Source organism: Rhinichthys klamathensis, unplaced genomic scaffold (genome assembly GCF_029890125.1).
Source record: "Rhinichthys klamathensis goyatoka isolate OS25496 unplaced genomic scaffold, OSU_Roscu_1.1 h1tg000076l_1, whole genome shotgun sequence".
Lineage (NCBI taxonomy): Eukaryota > Metazoa > Chordata > Actinopteri > Cypriniformes > Leuciscidae > Rhinichthys > Rhinichthys klamathensis.
The window spans coordinates 2,602,312-2,621,093 of NW_026606618.1; the positions used below are offsets into that span (position 1 = coordinate 2,602,312).

The window sequence follows — 18,782 nt, forward strand, 5'->3', positions numbered from 1 at the left end:
TCTATAAATATACTGAATACAACATTGCTACCATTAGCTACCCAGAGATGAGCAAACTATGCTCTGGTGCAATACCTGAAATCCACAGCTATAGTATGACATTTAATAACTGTTTTTTTAAAGTATATTTTTTCTATAATACAACTTACCTTTTATAGTGCGACAACGTGCCTCACTATTGGTCAAGGTGTGTTCGATGTAGAAATATCCTATTTCTTTTTGGTGAACTATTGTTGCGCCCATTTGTGACGCCCAACAGAATTGCAAAAACAATGATAAATTAACATTAACATTAGGGGTGTAAAAATATATCGTGTCTCAATATCTCGCAATACAAAAATGCAACAATATGTACCGTGGATAGTGACAATATGTATTGTGTATAATTCACCCAAAAATAAATTTCTGTGGGAGGAAAAAATTCAAGTTTTCAGAGTTTTAGTGTCAGTACTACATTAAAGTGCTATATATAATGTATATTAATGCAATCTGGGAATATTTGTGGGTCCTGATACTGATAAATGTCTTTACTCGCAGTCTTCAGTGTCACATGATCCTTCACAAATCATTCTAATAGGTAAATGTCTTATGTTACCAGTAAAAAGTGGCCTACATTATTTTAAATATATCTAGTCAGTGACAGAGTGCAAGCATATTCGTTATGATTCAATAATTCTGTATTTTCAGCTTCAGAATCATGAATATTTTTATTCTGGTGTCACCACTGTCCTGTGCTTTGGGTTACCAGCACCAAGTCCAACCCTATCCATTTCCACCCCCAATGTAATAGCAAATTTAGCATTTTCATCAACAGTACATTTTTGTTAACCTTTTACCATATGTCTTGGAGTATCGCAATAATATCGTATGGTGAGTTCAGTAATGTGATATGTATCGAATACTGACATGAAGGGTATCGTTACACCCCTAATTAACATTTTTAGTGGTCAAAAACCGATTAGCTCCACCCCTAAATCCACACAGTTGGTGCTATGCCCCGCCCCGTCTAGCCAGCAGACAAACATTGCAAATCCGTTTGTGGCCACTAGTGGTGCAGTGTCTATTCCAAAGTTGTCGTTCAAAATCCACATCATAATCCCAAAAAAATTTATCCGAATAAAAAGTATGACATCTACCAGACAACAAGCATAAATATTATATGCTATTTAAAGTGTTACATGTGAGGTAAACATTGCTCTTCATAGACCCTGTCCAGTAGGTGTTCTGGGTGAGTCGTTTTCTAGAGTTAGGCTCAAAAAAGCGAGATGCCAGCTGAGACAATGAATGTCCCAATGACTAAGAAAGCAGCAGAATGTTTGTGAATCAAACTTAATGAAGCAGTATTTTGGATTTGACGATGAGTAAGTGCACTTGGTTGAGTCAGGGTGGTAGAATGTCTCATTAGTGGGATGGAAATGGAACAAATCTTGAATTAATGAAGCAGTTGATCTCCATTCTAACATATCCATATCTCCATAGATCTACACCGTAATCTCCCAGTTTTTTACACGGGCAACACGAGCGCCAAGCTCATATAGATGCCTTGTTTGGCCAGGAGCAATTCCATTTGGATTCTCTCTGAGGGCTCATTATCAAAGTCTCATCTACTAATAAGAACGAAGGCAAGGCTATAATTATAGCTCAATATACCTGGCAGAGCTACGGCTCTGATTAAATTGTTGAAGGGCGAAATGAGGGCCTGAGAAAGGGAATGAGGTAGAGAAATGACATTGAGGGAGGCGGAGAGAGGAACTAGAGGGGGAAAAATGTTCTCAAATGATAAAAATATGCATACACTGTTCCCTGAGCTGAATTTTCGTATTCTGATTGACAACCTTTTTCATGAATTAGGAATTGCTTTTGTGTCCTGTGGGGAATGATTTCTTTGCATTTGATTAGATGTGTTTTTGTTTGCTCTTAGAAGATGGTTATCCTAGTTGATTTTGACAAGTTCTTGTCTTTCTCCGGGATCAAATCGCCTAATCTTCGGAATGCAGTTTTATCAGCGAAACATTAGATATTTGCGCTTTCTATAATTTACACAAATCTTTGCTCATGCGGCATTATGCACGTCACAGCAACCACGCGAAACCTAAATAAATATTCTTCAGACAAATCAAAGTACAGGACGCCAGTTATATATGAAGGTGCAATGGAGCAATGACTCCAGATTTGCATGCCCGTTACTGACTGGGCACGTCTGTGCCTTATGCAAATGAGCGCTAGGGAAGTGTCAGGTTCTCAACATGCCGTACGCAACACTAGTGCAAGATCAGCAGTCTGACAGCTATAGACGCACAGTGTGCTGTTTTCTCTTTATCTGTTTCCACCAGAAGCAATGCACATTTAAGTACGATTACCCTACAATAATGGGAGACACAGCAGCGCACACAGTATAGGCCACTTTTGTTTTCTGGGGCCAGTTGCATAATGTCAACCATTATGTTCAGTTTAGCTTTATTCATTTTCATTTCTCTTCTGTTACTGTACCTGTTTCCTTTGTTCTAGTTTCCCGCCACTAGTCGGTGTTCATGGACAGTCATGTAACGAGCACACCTGTCTATATTCAGTTCATTATCTCTGTGTATTTAAGTTCCTCCTTAGTGCACATTCATGGTCCGGTATTGATCGTGCGTTTGTGCTTGCATGCTATCTCGCATCGTTGCGGATCACCTGAGTTTACTTTGTGTTAATAAAAACACTTCTATCTGAATCTTCTTCATCATCATCATCATCGGACTGAAACGTGACTGTGTCTTAAGAACTATATGATCGCAATTAGTTTGGGGTAATCGGTCTTCCTTTTCTGTATCAAATTAGACCAATCTAACGTTTTATGTAGATTACTTATAAAGTCTTAAAGGAGAAAAAAAAGATGACTAACTTGTAAGACTAGTCTTAGCAGTTTATGCTACCGGCTCACGTTCTTTTCTGGCAGGACAGCTTTGTATTAAGTTGAAAACTTAAAATAATTATTTCAGGGTTATTTGCAGACGCGGATGAAAAATAATTGTGACAGTTTGGGGTTTCGCTAATTTATTCCGAAAATATTTATCCTTAACCTTTGAGATTTTGCTGCTTAGACATTAGGCAATAATTACCTGTGATAATTAAACTTATAGCTTAATAGAGTTAAACCTAGAAGTACAGAAAGGCACATGTCAACATTCATAAACATGCACCTATGCTTATACCTGTAACAATAGTACTGTATATGACCCTCATTTCTGCTAAGCCAGAGACCGATTTTATATTGATATTTTTTAATACTTTTTTTTTATATTGATACCATAAAAGATAAGGTGAGATAAATGTAGATAAAATGACCAGAAAGTGCAGAAAAGTGAAAAAAAGATTTATTATTAATAATAATATTATAAATGATAAGAAATATTATATAATATTATTATCTATATACAGTATATTATTTACATTTTTAATACTTTAATTATTAATATTAAGTATAACATTTTTGTGCTTTTTTCATTTTATTATTTTTTTGGCAAAAAATTATATAGATCTTTCATTTTTACTTCATTTTTAGTACTCAAATGTCCACTTATTTATTTTCTATTCATTTTTAGTTTTTAGTTAAGTTAAAAAAATGTATCTTATATCTTTATTTTATTTCAGATTTAATTAAATTAGTGAAAATTATATTTATTTATTTTAGTTTTAGTTAACAATAACAACACTGGTATGCAATTTATTTGTATTCATGTAAACCCTGTTTGACCTACTACATTTCCTAGATGGTATACAGTATACAACAAGGGCACAGTGGATTGAGTAATATATCCCACAATGCAATGCACTTGACTTTTAATATATCTTTCTTTACTCATTATCTGGTTAGACTGGCCAAAACTGAAGACATTTTTGTACAAAATTGGATTAAAATGCAAAATTATAATTTTTTTCTGAGATGTAGACGGGTCAGCACTCAACGACATGCACATAGCAACAGTGTAGCATACTACTATCTTAAACTTTTTTTATATATTACAAACTGTTTCACATACTATTTAAAAAAAAACTGATCAGTATGCTAGTAATTCTTTTCCTTGGTTAATCTGAAATTGCATCTCATTCCCAATAGGGGGCGCTGTGTGTCATTTGATCTTAGTAGAGAGAGCTTGTGAAGATGAAGGAGTTTAGAAAGACTTGCAGATCCACTTTTCCCTCCCATGATGCATCATGGTACCAAATATCCTCTTCTACCCAACTGAATGATACAGCATGACAGCCGTTTCTGCCTTATCTGGCTGATTGTTAAGTGTGAATCGATTTTCAGCGGGGGCTATTTTCTGTGACTGTAATTCTGTCACATTTTCCATTTTCTCTGCGTCTCCTCTTCTTTGAGGGGTTAAATAAAAGAGCCATGTCTCTTTTGGTGCCGTCTCTCTTTTAATACTATTGTGAAAGGGAGGATTTCACAATGAGCCTGATAGCTGAATGTATTGTGTCTTTCAGGGCCAGTGAATGTCGTTTCTCAGCCTCTCTCCCGTCCTCTTATTCTGTCTTCCTTTCTCTCTTATTCTCTCCCTCTCTCTCTCTCTCTCTCACCTTTAGGAAACAATAGATTCACTGCATGTCCCTGCGGCTGGCTGTCCCCTGCCCACACACATTTTCTCTCCATCTGTCACTACATTTTCTTACCTCTTCATCTATCTCTCGGTCCATCTATCGACTGTGACTGCCAGTGGGATAGTGTGTGTGTGTGTGTGTGTGTGTGTGTGTGTGTTTGTGTGTGTTTTAGGCTCACCACCTCATGACCAGCTGCAACCTGCTCTACTGTCAGGCTTTTGTGAGTCTGAATGTGTTGTGCTATTCTTGTCCTTGTCTCTTATCTTGCACATATTTTGAGCCCCCACACTGAGTTTTTCACCAAGCAATCAAAAACTTTTCCCTGGCTGACTTATAGATCTCCGTTCCCTTGGATGTTAACAGGGCTTTATACATTAGGTGCCATTGGGGCAATATTCATTTTTGATTACACTATATTTTAAGGTGATGTAGTTACATAGTAACATTGATTAACTACATGTACACTATAGAGTTACAGTTAGGGTTTGGTTTAGGGTAAGTTGTAATTCTGCATAATTTACGGTTATTACTATAGTAAGTACATTTAGTAACATATAACTACGTCACCTTAAAATAAAGTATTCCCATATATTTAAACATAATAATATTGTGCACTGAAAATGCTCATTAACCTTTGCTGAATCTAATTATATGGCTTTCAGTTGTACTATAAAAATGCTTTGTGGCTTTGTCAGGTACTGACAGAAAAGTGTGCTTCATGTTCAATATGTTTCCAGTGTGCTTCGTCTGAATTACCTAGTTTTATTTGATTCGGAAAAATGAAAGTCAAATACCGGTAGGTAGAAATGAGCACTGAACAATTAGTTCAAGTTAATGAATCCTCCTTGTTCAATTCCATGTGCTGACTCATTTTTGTTCACATAAATCTCTCTCTTGTGAAGTGTGTGACTGCTTTTGGCACAAACTAATTGGTAATTTTCAACTAAAAACTGAAAAAACTGTTCATTTACATGACAATGGCGTTTTGGGGACCTGAAAAGAAAACTTTTGAAAATGTTTTCACGATGCACGTTTTTGAAAATGACACCCTTACTGTCTCCGTCTAAACTTTGTGAAATTTGTGAAAACTATGACGTCATGTTCAGTCTATAGGAGCGTAGTTTCTTTACAAAGTAACATCGCCAACTACTGGCCTGGCATCATAATGCAGCGTTTTTAACCGTTTTTGTGGATCCGTGTGAACGTGGGAACGTTTTGACAGCTGACTGCACCCTCCTACATCGTTTCCACCCTCTCAAAGACATCATGGTCATGGTCCCTTGACTTACATTATTGTAAACTGCCTTTTCACCCAGCAGCAGCAGTCACGTGTCACTGGCGATTCCAAGCATGTTTCTCATTAGGTCTCGGGCTGGAATCATGTGACAGGGCAATCAAGCCTCCGTCATGGCTGTCCACAGGGATCTGGACAAGTTCTGTATCTCCGCGACCTCTGTGCTCCGCCGTTCTGGTGTGGTACGACCACTGTGCCCCATCCCCCTCTGTTCTCAAGTCACTTTAAACTCGGTGTGGCGGATTTTGCCAGTGTGGCCCGGCAGGGAGCTGAGTGATCGGTTTTCTTGACACAGTGCTAATAACACTTACTGGACAAAAACTGCTTACACTAGATGTAACCACAGGGAAAGCGGGAACTGGAAAAACTGAAGTGGGCAATGGAGAACTGGTAAATTAAGGCCTAAAATGGGGTCTTAAACCTGTAATTCTGGCTTTCTTTCTCTCTTCATCCTCTTTTGCTCTCTCTGTATGTTGCAAGAAAGTGAAATATATGAAAAACAATATTTTTATATTTTCAGTTTTTTTTTTTTTTTTTAGTACTTCTAATTTACATTTAGTTTTTTCATCTAATATTTAGATTTTATTTCAGCTTTATTCCTATTAATTATTTTATTTAACAATAAAAACACTGCTACACACACACATATTAACAGATAGCACCTAGGAGAACACTCCACTTCGTTTCTGCTCGAATAACCTCAAGACTAACGCGGTGAGTGCGTGTTAAAAATCAGAAATGGTGAGAGAACATTGTGCTTGGTACATTTTTCGACTTCAAACCCAACTTCTGACAAAATCTGGCTAGCGCGCTTCCCATAATGTTTGCGCGTTAGGTCAGTAGGTTGGTCTTTCGCGGCTGTTCGAATGTATTCGACCACATGAGCGTTTACACTTCGAAAGCAATTCAGTCGAATGCGTTTTTGACTACCTCTGGAAGTGGTCGTGACTGGACAAACTCAAAACGTTTTAGACCCCGTTTACACCTGTATTTAGCATCGTCCACTTGTGATTCGATCGACCAAAAGGCATTTTAATACCAGGTGTAAACAGCGCCCAGTCTTCTTTACATTTGACCAACATGCTACTGTATATGAGTTCCAGTTGAATCTATGTGAGAAAACTCATACTCTGGTAACACTTTACCTCAGTCTGACAAGAGAAATATAGAGCGGTGTTGATTTACAGTGTTTTGCTGTGAGGTGCTAGATCTGTGTCCTTCTGCTAGCGTACAGGGGTCACGGTAACATACTGTTTCAGGGTTGAATAAAGACATCCTCCAGTGACAGTCGTTTAGATAAGATCAATCTGTCTGTCTGAATACTGTGCAGGTAGACAGACAGTGGGCACATTAGTGAGAATTAATGCACACAATTTAGAAAAAATCATAAGAGAGCCATAAACCTTTCATTTCTATTCTCAACGCAAGTGTCATTTTCAAATACAATTTTGTTTTGTTTTGTACAAAATCATAAGATTTTTAGAAAAAAGTAAGCATGAAGGTCCACACCTCACCCCCTAAACTGAACCATCATTGCGACATAAGCAGATTGTACAAAAGCTTGTACAATCTCATTCATACGAATTAGCCACCTATTCAGTAAAAACAATGTACTATTAGGTTATTGCCATAAGGTTCATTCTGAGAACATTTCGAAACTGGTTGCTTGGAAGGACTAAAATTCATGTTGGCTGATTGTCACGATGTCAAACAGGGCTTTCCGATTACATTCTGAAAACTCTGACTGCCGGGTCCACAGCTGGACTTATCCAATACGTGAGAAAGTTTATTTTGGCAGATGGATGTGAAAATAAAACACAGCGTCTTACTCATCTATCATGTTTAGTTAATTTTGGTTGGGAGGAAAAAGGATGTGGATGGTAATCCCATGTTTATAGAAACACCAAGAGTTGTTTCTGTGGCATTTTGGCTCCCTTGTGCACATTTGAAATTTTCCCTACTAAAACAACCCACCGAACCTCATTAAAGCAGCAGACGAAAACTGATGCAACTGGCAGGTCTTTTGTGGTGTTGCATTCAAACGTCAGCAAGGTTCTGCATCATGGGACAAATGCATTAAACCTTTTAGCAAACGCTAGTAAAAAGAAACAGAAGTAAGTGGAAGCCTAGTTTTAAAAAACAAAGAAGAAAAAAAAGACAGCTATTATGTAGTTCAAGATGTGATCAACACTCACTTACAATACCTCACTATAGGCTATACATTTCTTTTTCATTTTGTGAATGCAGATAATGGGTGATTCGGGATGCATTGCTTTATAACCAGGATTGCAGTCCATGCTCTGGAGCTACAATTCAGTAGGCTAATTAGCAAACAAAAAGAAAGCATGACAGTCTAATAGCACAAAATTGCCCCTATTTTCTGACAGTCTCACTGTAATTTAAGTAAAGAATACCAAGCTGTTGTTTCAGCTGAGAGAGAGCCGGTAATGACCCACGGCCCTCGTTTCAAAACCGCAACATGTACAGTACCTGGGACAAAACAGCCCTAGATGATGATCACTGCAAATCACCATGTTATGACATCTCTATGCTCTGGAGACCAAGGTTTATATGCTTTTAAGACTGCAGAATAGACCATCACATATTATAATGTTTTGATTGACTCATGTCTGGTCCAAATCCATTTTTAAATGCATGTTTTTGTATTCTAAACTTGCCACCATACATGTTTTGTTTATTCTTTTATTTTTTAGTTTATTAATACATGTGTTTTATTCGTTCATTTTATTTGTATGCATTTTATTATTTATTCATTCAGTTTTCAAATTAGAGTTTTCTGCCTAAATTGATGCCTAAAATTTCTCGCATCCTGTTTTGACAGGAAGCTGCTGTACTTCTTTCAGAGGTTGTCTGTGAATAACATCTTGTCATTCTGAGTCCAAACCAAACACTTTTACGGCCTCCTGCATCCCCTTGCTCCGAGTGTCAGGGCTAAAGCGCTAAAATGGAGAAAAATGCACCTTGCCCTCATATTGAACACATAAATCATCAGCGCATGGAAGCCTTGACTGCTGTTTCCTTTCCCTCTAATGGATCCCTCGTTCCACACCTCTTCTCCTTCAGCTGAGAATCAGTAAAGACACGGCATTCAGTCAACTGGGTGTGAAAAACACCCTGGGAGATGATCATTATCTAGATCATCCTAGTTCCCATGCTCGGTGTAAATTGGTAGATTCCGTGTGTTTTAGCTCATACATTCATGGTTATCCTTAGGATGTTGATAGTTTTGGTAGTTTTTCTAGTGGGGAAAAATAAAGTCCCCCCTGTGGTTTATATGTCTTTGTGGTGTTTTTAATGTGCTTTAAGACAAACCATGTGCAAATTCATAAGTCAACACCATTGCTGATATTTTCTCCTTAAAACTGCAGTGGAAAAAAAGCGGTTTGAAATCGCTGGTGTTTCTGACGTCACAAACTACCTTGTAACCAATCACGTCAATGTGGCGGCGGGCTTTAGCATATCATTAACAGTGAACTGGGGGGGGGGGGGTCTCGAAAGATGCCAGGTTATCCCGGTATATTTTTTTGTTGATATGAAAAATTGGGTTGATTTAGCAATATAGCTGGTGTATGATGTATATTACGATGTTATGATGAACTATATGCTTTTCTCCACTGACGTTCTGAGTTGTTCAAAACGTTTCTGATGATTGTTAGAAGGCAGACTGAGATGCGAATGGGAACATGGTTTGTGTAACATTAGCAACACATTATTAACTGTTTGATAACATAGTCAAGCAAAAGGCTAATCATATGAATTACCGTTATGTGTCCGGCGTTGTAAAGAGCGATACCATTGTGCAGCGTTTACCTCGGTAAGTTGGCCGAGTGAATCTGTGAGCTGGTGTGAGTGAGTGGAGGCGGGGCTAATTAGCATATTCAGATTCCGCATATACTAAATAAAGCAAGAGTGTAGAGTTGCATTCAAGTTATTTTAAGGCATTAAAAAAAAAAACCTTTAAAGGGGAGATGTCATGGAAATCTGGCTTTTTCCGTGTTTAAGTGCTATAATCGGGTCCCGGTGCATCTACCAACCCAGAAAACGTGAAAAGTGACAACCCAGTACCTTTGTTTTGGTAAGCCTTTATCTGCAAGCGTGTCAAAAAATAAAAATAAGCCGATCAGGGGTGCGTTTCCCGAAAGCATCGTTAGCCTACTATGGTCGCAAGTTGGTCGCAAATCCCATTGAACTCTATTGGTAACGACGGAACTTGCGACCATAGTTGGCTAACGATGCTTTCGGGAAACGCACCCCAGATCTCGCTGGGCCGGCAGATGCAATTACCTACCAGCCTATGAACGAGTGAGCCAGCTCTCAGATTTCATCAAAAATATCTTAATTTGTGTTCCGAAGATGAACAAAAGTCTTACGGGGTTGGAACAACATGAGGGTGAGTAATTACTGACAGAATTTTCATTTTTGGGTGAACTAACCCTTTAAGTGAAAACCCCAAGTATACTGCATATTTAATTTAAAGGGGTCACGTGGCAAACGGACCAAGTGACCAAATTTTTCTTTCTTTGGCAAATGCAAGGTGTTTTTTTCAGTAGATAAAACAAATAAATGGTTTCTTTACTGGTACACAACCTCTCAATCGAGCCTCTTGTAGCCATTGGCATACAGTTCAAGGTCTAATCCAGGTCTTTAGAAGCTGTTGTGAGGTGGTTTGCATCCCCCTATCAAAATGCTCACTAGTCCTAGACCAGCCACAGCACTCTGCATTCTGCATGGTAGTGGTCTCACGGGGCTTTGAAATAATTCTGCGGACATTGTGACCATTCATATCCTGCACATGAGCAATATCCCAAACCGATTGACCAGATTTAGCCATTTTAACAATATCCTTCTTGGTTGCAGAGGACAGCTCCTTCCATTTGGTCATTTTTGCTGAACCCACAAAATAACATTTAATAATACAGCTAGTACCTGCCTCACCTGAAGTCCCTGCGGGCCCTTGATGGAGACCGTGTGCAATCGAGAAGTCCTGAACTTATCGGCAACACGTACTGGTGCGAATTGGCTGACACTACACTATCCAAAAAACTTCTAGATGCTGCCTGCAGATCATTAAAATGATGATGGATATCACAGTGAAGGCACTGCGATCCAGAGTTAGATAAGCACACTTTCAGTCTGGTGTCACAGTAAACTTGAATCATGCAATTTGAAATTGAAATTAGCTCGCTGAATATATCGGAGTTGCAGCCAACGACTTTACTATGAAACAGGAAATAAAATCATTGGCAAGAACAAGTGAATTTCATCCTGAAAAACTCAAAGTTTCAAAGAAATATTCAATTTAAGCCACACAGTATGTCTTAAACATCAGTAGGAGATAACATTTCCCGTACTGTGAACAGTTTTATTCCATATATCTTTCGTTAAATTGGATTCTGCAGGAATGTATTGGAAGGTTATGAAGGGCAATCTGAAATCGCTTCACGGCCGCTTTGTTTTTTCTTCGTGTTTTTCTTTCTTTTTCAAATCTTACTCACTCCAATATTCCGTCTACAAGGTGAAGCACTTGAGATATCAGTAAAGAGACTACTACTCCCTGGGTATCTCCAAGGTGCAGTTCAATAATGTTTCATTTTTGTGTTTCATTTTGTAAGAAGCCAAGGGCTACGCAGAACATCATCTTGACTGGGCTCGGCGAATGACGGCGGTAGAATCTCTCGCCGTGAAACATAGTTACAAAAAGTAAGAAAGAAGTGACTCATGACACATTGTGCCAAAATTATATTTCACAGCAGCGTAGCAAAACTCATATCTCTTGCCAGATGTCTGTAGCCTGCAGTTTGTCTTCCGGAAAAGTCTTGTTGGTAGATTTTAGAGATTTATAGGCACCTTAGCATGAGGTCTCCGCTTGTAAACTATAAACAACAGACAAATTACCCGCCAGTTCATCATCAAATGATAGAAGACGTTTGACGTGAATCTGGCAACTAGCTTCCAAAGTCATCAAAAACGAGCTTTGTAAGGTGCTTTGTTAGATTCTTCAATTGTTTGATGATGGATATGTACAAAATAAAGACTTGGAAGTGTTTGCGAATTAACAGGCACAATAACAGAGAAAATGAAATGTCCTAAGCTAAACACCTTCGGTGGAAATGGGAAAGCCTTGTGAACTAAATGAACCCTAACTTTGCTTAATTCATCTCCATTAGCTTGAAGCTAGCGTATGTCTTTGTGTTGAAACAAATTGTCTCTCAGTGTCATACAGAATAAATGGTGCAACGCATAGGCTGTTTAAAGTGAAATGGCTTTTTGGAGATAGGATTTGGTGTTTGGTAATTTTTGTGATATTTTAGCAGTATGTGTTGGATTGAAGTGAGCGTGTGTATTTTTTGTTAATGGTAACCGACCGTTAGATTTATGTTTTTATAATTAGATTTAAATTGGTATGTTTTCCTGTCATTTTCGCTTGTTTCTTCAACATACATGGGCTCTAAGAGTCTGAGACCACTTTGAAAATCTGGGATTTTAGAAATAAACAGAATTTTGGGAGTTACTTTAATTGGGACATTAAAGGTTAATTCATACAAATTCAGGACAATTTTCGTTCATCTTTGAAACACAAATGAAGAGATTTCTGTCCCTTCATTGACAGCTACGCAACTACCACTTTGACACTGCAAAAAGTTCATAAAGTGATCGTAAAATGAATCCTTATGAATTGAGTGGTTTAGTCCAAATTTTCTGAATCAATCTCTTTACTATTCAAGAATCCGTTGTACTAAGAGAATAAGATTATTCGTTGATTATTATCTTATGAGAAGGAATATTACATTTAGACTCATATCAGAAAGAACTTTTTCTGGTTCTTTAAAAACAACTACTTTCTCAAAACACTGTATTGTTTTGTCTGGTTTGCCCTTAGTCAGACCCAGCTTTAAAGGCTATGGACATGTCAAGCGTCCCTGAGGTATGTAAACAAATGTTCAGCATGTGGGATGGGAGTTCCCGTGGGACGGGAGCTTTTATAGCTTTTGTTGGCCCATACATTTCAATGTTTTTGATCAGTAATTATTATTTATGCTTTTAGACTTGGAAAAAACAAACCTGTCACCTAAACAGAAAGACAGAAATCTCATAGTTCGACTCATATCTCTATAGAAAAAGTTCATAGAGGACAGCCATCTTGGACACAAATTTTCAACATAGGGGTGTAGAAAGTGATAACATTCAAAGTCTCTCTGTGACCTATCAAAAATCATGATCTCTGAAGGTTTGGAAAGGTCAGTGGTGAAAGAAAGCAGGCGATGTGGATTCAAACTGAGATAAAAGATGAAAATCTTTTTCGTCTGTGGGAAGGAACTGAGATCTAGTTTATTAGGCTTTGGATGAGACGTCTTTTGACTTGCAGTGACATAATTTTTGAGTTGGTAATAATCTTTATGAAAAGCAATGATGCTAAAAGTAAGCTATTTTAAAACGGTCTGATTATTTTCTCGGTTGGCCTAATGTGGTTATCTTAAATCAAATTGTGCATAAGAATAAGGATCCCAGTTGAGTCCGGTGCCTGCAACAATTTGCAAATCGGCTTTATTCAATGCTAGATCCTGTGCAAATTGAATCAAGCTTCATTTGATTGTGCAGAACGTATGTTAAATGTAATTGCAAGTGTTACAGCAAATCCGTTGTTGCGCTCCGAGTGACATTTACGCAATGTAAGCCATTTGTCAAGGCGTCACAACTTCAGCAAGTACAGTAATGTAAATGTAATAGTGATTTAAGCAGTGGTACCAACAAGTCTTTCATAGTGAGATTCACGTTAATGCAGATTTATGAAGGGCGTCGCGTCCTTTCTGTGATTAGGGATATAATGATTTCATACAGCCAAGCCAGGACGCCTGTCATGACGAGAAACCGGGTTGCAATTATTCATAATTAGATCCCTGTACCCACAGTGTTCTTTTGGAAATCATTGTGGCTTTCTGTAGTTGTTTTCTTTAAGCTGTCCTGATGTTGAGTGAAATGTGACCCTTAAAAAAAAATAGATTTTTAACAAATTTAACAAAGCAAGTTTGTTTTGCTCAAGTAGATACTATCTCGCACTTCAGAACAGAGAGAGAACAGCACATACATTATTCTTTAAATGAAAGAAAATATCACAGAGGAGGATTTTAATAGACTGTGCAGAAATATTTTTGGTGAAAACTGTCTTCCTCAGCAAATACTTCTGTAATGAATGTGTCTGCTGGACAGTGGGATTAAAAGACAGAATTAGATAGAAAGCCAAACGTCTTATGCTTTCATGGGATAATACAAATCAAGCATGTGCCTAATACTCAAGATAATGCGCTTACTGGCCTTAGAAAGATAGTATACAGTAGAGAGAATGCAACAGTGTCTGTTTGATTTTCAGTGGCATTGGTCCCGGAAGTATTTTTCACGTTCATCTTTCCCAAAGAGATTTTTAAAAAGTTTTCAATAAAGAGTTATAAGCAATGAACCAAACCAACCAGCAACAAGGTGAATCACAACATTACAAACTTTGATTTGAATCAAAAAAGTATTTGAAAATGAGACAAAAAGACAAAGGTACAAGACTGTACTTATCAGCTTTAATGAGGGAAAGAACTACAATCCTATAAAGCATTGCAAATAATATAATCAAACAATGGATAAATATAAAACTATTCATTTAAAGATGTAGATTACGTTTATAGAAACAATATAGTTTACATTTTATTGCAAAATATACATAAAAATACAAATATTTAAATAGTTTGAGAGTGTAGAGAGACTTCGTGGAAGTGGGCGGGCGCTAAAGAATTCTTTTGGTGCAATTTGCTTGTTGTGATTCTCTGATTGGTGGAGATTCTCTGCAGAATCATGGGTAATGTAGTTCTTTACACTGAATTCCATTATTAAACATCCAGAGAGCTGTGCAATAAATATTATCAACTAAATATAAGATTAGTAATTTGGGTTTGAAATGACACGATAGTGAGTAAATGTCCCTCCTGAATGTATAGTATTATGCCATACCCCCCCGGGTCTGTGCCGGGTCAAGGTTTTGGTGCCAGGTTGACACATCAACCACAGAGTGTGTGTGTGTGTGTGTGTGAGAGAATGAGTGAGTGAGTTAGCCTCCTCACCTGTCTCTAAGTGCGGGCTCATTTCTCAGCTTGATGTTTGAGAGTAATCTATTCCAAGCCAATCAATCCAACCAGAGAATGGAAGGTGGATGTCAGGGGGTCCAAAGTTTAATGTCGAAGAAGTAGACACTTTGACATTCCTTAGGCTATACTGTCACAGTTTGAAAAGATAATGACTTTTACTGTGCTAACATCCACTGGGAAATTACTGGCCTGTGCCAAAAAAGGAGGCGGAGAAAAGAACGGAAGATGGGAAGGAAAAAGATCCAGGTCATGGGGATTTCTTGTTTACCGCCATTTCGGAGCCCCGGGGCAAGACAGTTCCACTGTAAGATGTCCATTTCCTTGAAAACCCACAATAATAATGCGAGAAAGGGAAATGCAGCTCCATTAGCATGCCTGTCTCTGTGCAAAAAAGCTGTCTGAAGTGACCTAAAACCTTTCCTCCACCTACATCCTTTTTGACTGACGTTTCTAATTTAATTCCAAGCCTCTCTGTTATTGCAGCTGGGCAGATGCAGATTCTTAACTGGAAGGCGCTTTAATTGTTTCCATGGCAATTAAGTGTACACAGCTGTGATGAATATTCTGAAGCACAATAGAGGGATGAGCAAATTGACCCTGAGTAAACAAATCAGGCTCATTCTCACAACCAATAGAAAAGGAGTGGAGGAAGTGCAGCATAAGCAACTTGGAAAGGATGTGGTGGGCCTTTATGTTATAGGTGAATGAAGGGGCAACACAAATATTCACTCTCCAACTAAAATGTCAGCGGTTGCATTTAAAATGTCTAGTAAAATGGTTCTGTAAATTAATACTATTGTGCGAGGTCAAATAGAAACATTTGCATTTTTGCAGCAGATTTTGACATGGAACTGCAGTATAATGGTTTATGTATTTGGCAGATGGTTTTATTTAAAGCAACTCAAAAGTACGCAAAAGCAACGTAAAGTATCTTATATTCTTATGAACATAATTTGGAATTGATTCTTTCATTGAATTGTTAGTTCATAAAATGGAATGATTTGTTTATGAATCTGACTGTCCCAATTCTTGAGTTAAAAAGATATGGCTTAAGAAGGAATGGAAAATCACACACAAGTCGTATTGTATGATACTTTTGTTTTTGAAGCTTGATAGCCCAAGTCATCATTAACTTCTTATTGTATTGAAAAGAATGATATTCTTCAAAAATCCACTTTTGTGTGAATGTTAAATGATGAATTTTCGCTTTCGTGTGCATTGATTCTCAACATTCAATGCTCAGCTTTGACAAAGAATGAATTGGTTTGTGATGAATCTTTTTTTCTTGAGCAATGCGCATACTCATAAAACTAAACATGTCCAGAGTTTTTATATATTTTTTTATGCTTTTATATTTTTGTTATTTACAGTGCAGCTAGACTTGAAGAAAATTTTATTTCGACAATAAAAAATCCACTAGAAATCAAATCCTCAGCTCAAAACTTCTTTTCATAAGCTTTAAAATGAGTACAGCTACAAAAAATAAGCTGCAAACTTTAATAATAAAAGCATTGCTGTTATATCAAAACACATGGCAAGCTTCATGTGCTTTTGGCCCCAAGTGTGCACTTTTGTCTGAGTGCCAGTGTGTACTATGGGAAATGGGAGTTCATTATCTTGATCCGTTCTGTCCAGACAGTAGAAACTAAATTTCCGCAATTGCCAGTGTGCCACATGTGTATACCAGCCAATAAAGCCTTAGTCTGATTGTTTAGTGGTTTATGCAGCATCTGTGAAGGTGCAATCCACAACAGCCACAGAAGCAACGACTGTTATTCCTGTAATTGAACTCCAAGATGACAAAATGTGTTTAGACACTACATATGCTTGCGGTCAACCCGGAGACTTCTGAGATAGTCGTGAGGGTGTAAGGCGCTCATTCCAACAGAACTGCCAGCTAGCCATAAGACTTCTGATTAAAATTTCTCACTTTGAAACATAAACAGCTTGAGGAGAACATAGCGTTCTGCCGTTAAATCATCAGCAAACCTTTATTTAACTTCACACAATGCTGTAGTACAGACTGTGCCTCCTTGTCACCGGATTGTATTCGCTCCAAGAACTTTATTATGTGTCTAATACATTGTCACCTTCTCCCAGTTTGGTATGTGCATCCCTCGACAGTGTTTGTGAAGGCTAAATAGAGAGGCGTTTTGTCGCTGGGATCTTCAAATGCTAAACATGAGCTATTGTGCTGTCGTCCTACCTTTCGTGCCTGAGAGAGCCATGGGAACAGATTCTCACATTCACATGCAAATACTCAAAAAGCATGCATCTCTGTTTGCTGTGTGGATAAACTGGATACTCACTCTCTCTCTCTCTCTCTCTCTCTCCGTGCACCTTTCATCTTTTCTATCAGAAGGAGCTGTTTGCTTCAAAGATAAAACCATTTCCACAGGCCTCTCAGAACCACACATTTTAAGACCTCTTTTGGATGCTGCAATAGGTTGTGCTGATAAGAGGACGTGGAAGACAATACCCATCGCTTTTTGGTTATTTAAATGAAGTAATGACAATAAATGTTCAAAGGGGAATGTAGAGCTTAGAGATCTTTTGAATGATGAGGAAAATCACGATGATGTTTCCTGAAAGACTGTCAGACAGCAAATTGTAGCTAAAGCAGTGGTTTCTACACTGTAAAAAGATATTTTCAATATTTTTTTATCACATTTTTTCTTTTGCCAAATCAACTCAGGTAATTTATGTGGTTGAGATAACATAATATTTTGAGTTTCAGTTGATTAAACCAATCTTCTTCGTTGTATTAACTAAAAATAAATTAATTTCAATGAACTCAAATTTTTAAGGTAACCTGGTTTACTTACTTTTTTAAGTTAAACCAACAATCATTTTTTTTAGTTATCTGAACAAAAAATTACTCTGCTGTGGAACATTATGTTTGAGGCTATACCAATCATGATTTTTCTCTTTCACTGCCTCAGCGTTAGTCGACTCAGGAGCTGCTGCCAACTTCATTGATGCCGAGAAAGACTCAAGATTCCTCAGGATCACCGCTATTGATGACAAACCTATTGGAAATGGCCTAGTTCAAGCCATCATTGCTGCCATTCAACTGCAAGTGTGACTACTGCACAAAGAACAGGTAGAGTTTCATATTGTCCAGTCTCCTTGAAACCCCATTATTCTTGGCTATTAGCCCTCCACAATCCTGACATCTCTTGGTCTGAAGGAGAACTCCGCCAATGGTCAAGAACCTAGAACCACAAGAACCTAGAATACATCCGGCCTGCCAAACATTTTAGTCCTCGCCAAGCAAGATGGCTGACGCCTTATCACGTATCAAGTAAACCTTTCCAACTCTCACATTCTTGACCCTTCTATAATTGTTTGCACCGATTAGGTGGGATATCATGGACATCGAGAATGCCCAACAACCTGGCATGGTTTGCACTGACTTCCCTGCAGGTAAACTCTTTGTGCCTTACCACTCTGTGATTTACCCTATTGCTTCTATTAAATCTCCCTTTGCTCTCCCCAAGTCTGTTATGATACACTATCACTGTATTTTAATAATTTTTTATTTATTTAAAATATTAAGCCTTAAATTTAAGATTAAACCTTTCAATACATTTATTTGTTTATTACAGCTTCATATAACTCTCTTTTTATTGTGCTACACACTTTTGATATGAAATATGGCTTGATATTTGAAGCTATACCAACCACACTGACGAGCCATCAGAAATATTATTTTGTATTGATTCATGAAGTCTGGTCTAAATTCAATATGG

General features: G+C 37.8%; 1 long non-coding RNA gene across 1 annotated transcript; it reads left to right on the forward strand.

The window, feature by feature from the left end:
- Positions 1-11,514: 11,514 nt before the first annotated feature.
- On the forward strand, positions 11,515-18,307 carry LOC130085260 (uncharacterized). The gene is made up of 3 exons (XR_008807127.1): positions 11,515-11,602; positions 17,973-18,133; positions 18,221-18,307. It is a non-coding gene; the product is annotated as an uncharacterized LOC130085260 (long non-coding RNA).
- Positions 18,308-18,782: the final 475 nt, after the last annotated feature.